Source organism: Pristiophorus japonicus, unplaced genomic scaffold (genome assembly GCF_044704955.1).
Source record: "Pristiophorus japonicus isolate sPriJap1 unplaced genomic scaffold, sPriJap1.hap1 HAP1_SCAFFOLD_494, whole genome shotgun sequence".
Lineage (NCBI taxonomy): Eukaryota > Metazoa > Chordata > Chondrichthyes > Pristiophoridae > Pristiophorus > Pristiophorus japonicus.
In genome coordinates this window covers 202,928-207,720 of record NW_027254400.1, presented here as the reverse complement: position 1 = coordinate 207,720, position 4,793 = coordinate 202,928, and the positions used below count along the sequence as shown (strand labels likewise).

At 49.7% G+C, this 4,793-nt stretch overlaps 2 non-coding genes across 2 annotated transcripts; both read left to right on the top strand.

Annotated features, from left to right (window-relative positions):
• The first annotated feature begins 2,513 nt into the window (after positions 1–2,513).
• Positions 2,514–2,586, top strand: trnat-agu (transfer RNA threonine (anticodon AGU)). Its single transcript has one exon. It is a non-coding gene; the product is annotated as a tRNA-Thr (tRNA).
• Positions 2,587–3,272: 686 nt separating this feature from the next.
• Positions 3,273–3,345, top strand: trnas-uga (transfer RNA serine (anticodon UGA)). Its single transcript has one exon. It is a non-coding gene; the product is annotated as a tRNA-Ser (tRNA).
• The last annotated feature ends 1,448 nt before the right edge of the window (positions 3,346–4,793 follow it).

Here is a 4,793-nt window from a genome sequence, read left to right as displayed (position 1 = left end):
GGGTACGTGGTTCTCAGTCTCAGCGCCTTCTTCTGTCGAACTGTGGCTTCCCCCTCTGGTACGTCTTCTTGTTCCGTCGATCTCGGTGGAGCGAGAGCGAGAGGGAGCACGAGAACGGTGGAAAAGTGACGATCTTTATCGGAGTCGAGCTACCCCTATCTGTCCCACCAAACTTTTGTTTCGAAGCGCTCCGCTGCTTAGTCAGTGATGGGCCATCATCAGACCCACGTGTGTTCTGTGATTGGACGAATGGCCCTGAGTCTGGGACATATCTCGCTCGGTGTGTTGGGAAAAAACTGGCTCCTCTTCACCTGGCCAGGCTGTGGGTTCATTGTTCAGCTTCCCGTCTGAGACTGGAGATGGGAAGTGCTTTCGCGTTCGAGTGGCTTTCTAATCTGGTCACTGGCTTCACGTGAACGGGTGCCTCAGGTTCCCGAGCCCCTTTGTCAGTGGCCCCCCCCTTCCTTTTGCTGGGACTGGCGGGTGAACCTTTACATCCTGGGTTTTGTCACAGACAGCCGCCATGTGGTCTCCAGAGTTTTAACAAACCAGCGTTTTCACGTACCTGCACAGGGAGATCCCATCACAGGGAAAATACCCTCAGAGACAAACCCTACAAAGTCCACGCAATATTCTCGACTGAGTCCATTCTTTAAACAGAGGCTTTGCGATCTCTTCACTCTCTCTCCCCTTCCCATCTCTCTCCCTCTCTTTCCCCTCCCCCTCTCTCTCTCCCCTTTCCCTCTCTTTCTCTCCCCTTCCCCCCTCTCCCCTTCCCTCTCTACATTCATTCCCTCTTCACACGTTCCCCTCTCTCTCCTTCCTCTTCTAACTTCCCTCTCTCTCCCCTCCCCCTCTTTCCACTACCCAATCTCTCCCCCTTCTCTCCGCTTACCCCATTGCCGTTTCACTCTCCCTTTCCCTCTCCCTTCCCCTCCGTCCGCTCTCTCGCTTTCTCTTCCCTTTCTTTTCAGATTCTCCACTTCTCCCACTCTCTCCCCTTCCCCTCTCTCCCCTTCCACTGTCTCTCACTCCTTTCCCCTTTCTCTCCCTTTCCCCTCTCTCTCACTCCTTCCCCCACTCTCTCCCCTTCTCCTCTCTCTCACTCCTTCCCCCTCTCTCTCACTCCTTCCCCCACTCTCTCCCCTTCCCCTCTCTCTCACTCCTTCCCCCCTCTCTCTCCCCTCACCCTCTCTCTCACTCCTTCCCCCTCTCTCTCACTCCTTCCCTCTCTCTCACTCCTTTCCCCTCTCTCTCCCCTTCCCCTCTCTCTCACTCCTTCCCTCTCTCTCACTCCTTTCCCCTTTCTCTCCCCTTCCCCTCTCTCTCGCTCCTTCCCCCTATCTCTCTCCCCTTCCCTTCTCTCTCACTCCTTCCCCCTATCTCTCTCCCCTTCCCCTCTCTCTCACTCCTTCCACTCTCTCTTTTCCCTTCCCCTCTCTTTCCTGCTCCTTCCCCTGTCTTTCCCAAAGCAGGTGGCTCCATAACTCAGGGGTTAGAGCACTGATCTAGTAAACCAGGGGTCATGAATTGAAATGTCACTGGGGCCTATTCACAATTAGTTCTATATTTAAATTTGCGGTCAATTAACAAGGGTTTTAATTATAAATATTAAAAAGCTCCGAGACCGACCCTGAAACAACAGGTTCTCATCTCTCTCTCTCCCTTCCCCATCACGACCCGTTCTACATCTTTTTACCCCTCACTCCCTGTCCTGCTATTTCGCTTTCCCCGTCTCTCACTCATTCCCCTCTCTCCCGTTCCACGAGCCCCTCTCTCTCTCTCTCCTTCCCCTTCCCGTTCTCACCCCCCCGCTCTCTCTTTCCCTTTCCTCACTCTCCCCTTCCCCTCTCACTCTCCCTCATTCCCCTCTCTCTCCTCTCTCCCCTTCCCTCTCTACTTTCATTCTCTCCCCACTCCTCCCCCCCCTCTCTCCCCTTCCCCTCTCTCCCCTTCCCACTCTACTTTCATTCTCTCCCCACTCCTTCCCCCTCTCTCCCCTTCCCCTCTCTCCCTTTCCCCCTCGAGAGACACACAGAGAGAAAGTGAGTGTGTGAGAGAGACAGAGAGAGTGAGAAAGTGTTGTGTGTGCAATAACTCAACAGACAGATTACTGTCAACTCCGAACAGGTACACACCTGGCTCTACTTTATTAGGGCCCAAAGTGATTACATTACAAGATGGCTGGCCTTTTATACCTAGGCCACACACGCGTGTGTACAGCCCAATGACCTCCGACAGTGGCCCCACCTGGTGGCTAGTAACCCCAAGCATACATACATGACAGAAAGAGAGAGACAGAGAGACAGAGAGATTGAGGCAGAGTGTGACTGAGTTGCCTTGGGATGTTTTACTACGTGAAAGACCCGATATATCGATGTTGAGAAGTGAATATTGAAGAGACGGAGGCAGGAGTCTGGGGGATGAGACACAATCTGAGCGTTTCACTGACCCCTCCTCATTCTTCAAACACACAGCACTAACTGGGGAATGACCCACAGCCCAGAGCAGGTGGCTCCATAGCTCAGGGGTTAGAGCACTGGTCTAGTAAACCAGGGGTCGTGGGTTCAAATCTCACTGGGGCCTTTTCTAAATTAGTTCAGTATTTAAATACACTGTCAATTAACAAGGGGTTTGATTATAAATATTAACAACTCTGAGACTGACCCTCACACAACAGGCCTCTGTCTTGCTCACACTCTCTCTCACTTTCCCAATCTCTCTCCGCTTTCCAGGTCACGATCCGTTCTGCATTTTTTTTCCCTGCAATCTCACTTTCTCCATCTCTCACTCCTTCCCCTCTCTCTCCCCTTTCCCTCTCTCTCCCCTTCCGCTCCCTCCCCTCCCTCCTCTCTCTCTCTCCCCTCCCTCCTCTCTCTCACTCTTTTGCCTTTCTTTTCAGATTCTCCCCTGCTCCCTCCCTCTCCCCTTCCTTTCTCTCTCCCCTGCCTCCTCCCTCTCTCGACTTCCCATCTCTCTCCCCTCCCCCTTTCGCTCTCCCCCATTCCGCTCTCTCCCATTCCCCTCTGGCTGACTCCTTCCCCCTCTCTCTCCCATTCCCTCTCCCACTCATTCCCCTCTCTCCCTCCTTTTACAACTTACAAGCACTGATCTCTCTCACAGAGCCGACACAGACACGATGGGCCGAATGGCCCTCCTTGTGTGCTGCAAGATTCTGTCAATGTTCAGGGATGAATCACCAAGAATGATTATTCGGGCCCCACCTCCTTGTTAACAATAGTAAGATGCAAACAGGAGCTGGTGTTACAGGTAGCTCCATAGCTCAGGGGTGAGAGCACTGGTCTTGAAAACCAGGGGTCGTGGGTTCAAATCTCACTGGGGACAACTTGAAATTATCTCAGTATTTAAATTAGTATCGGCTTTAATTGTAAATATGGTTGAAAACTTTATTAAGATGCAGAGTGACAGAGTTAATTCAGAGATGAGGGCCCTGAAGTTCAGGAAACTTTGATGATGTGAGACTGGAATGGACTGGCCAGTGATCCTTAAAGGGTTGATGTTGGATTGACAATGGCAAACATTTAAAGATCACATGGATGAACTCCAACAATTACACATCCCTGTCTGGAGTAAAAATAAAATGGGGAATGTGGCTCACAAGGGAAATGAAGGATAGTGTTCAATCCAAGAAAGAGGCAGATAAATTGGCCAGAAAAAGCAGCAAACCTGAGGACTGGGGGAATTTTGTAATACAGCAGAGGAGGACAAAGAATTTAACCAGAAAGGGGGAAAAGAGAGGAAGCTTGTCGGCTTCTAAAAAAATTAGTGACGACAAACAGGTCAGATTCAGGTGAATTTATAATGGGGAACAAAGAAATGGCAGACCAGTTAAACAAATACTTTGGTTCTGTCTTCATGAAGGAAGACACAAATAATCTTCTGGAAATACGAGGGGACCGAGGGTCTCGTGAGAAGGGGTAACTGAAGGATATCCTTATTCGGCGGGAAATTGATGGGATTGAAGGCCGATAAATCCCCAGAGCCTGATAGCCTGCATCCCAGAGTACTTAAGGAAGTGGCCCTTGAAATAGTGGGTGCATTGGTGATCATTTTCCAACAGTCTATTGACTCTGGATCAGTTCCTATGGACTGGAAATTAACTAATGTTATGCCGCTGTTTAAAAAAGGAGGGAGAGAGAAAGCGGGTAATTATAGAGCAGTTATCCTGACATCGGTAATGGGGAAAATGATGGAATCAATTATTAAACATGAAATAGCAGCACATTTGGAAAGCAGTGACAGGATCGATCCAAGTCAGCATGGATTTATGAAAGGGAAATCATGCTAGACAAATCTTCAAGAATTTTTTGAGGATGTAACTAGTAGAGTGGACAAGGGAGAACCAGTGGATGTGGTGTATTTGGACTTTCAAAAGGCTTTTGACAAGGTTCCACACAAGAGATTGGTGTGCAAAATCAAAGCACATGGTATTGGGGGTAATGTACTGATGTAGAGAAATGGTTGACAGAAAGGAAGCAGAGAGTTGGGATAAACGGGTCCTTTTCAGAGTGGCAGGCAGTGACTAGTGGGGTGCCGCAGGGCTCAGTGTTGGGACCCCAGCTATTTACAATATACATTAATGATTTGGATGAGGGAATTGAGTGTAATATCTCCAAGTTTGCAGATGACACTAAGCTGGGTGGCGGTGTGAGCTGTGAGGAGGACACTAAAAGTGTGTTGGGTGACTTGGATAGGTTAGGTGAGTGGGCAAATGCATGGCAGATGCAGTATAATGTGGATAAATGTGAGGTTATCCACTTTGGTGGCAAAAA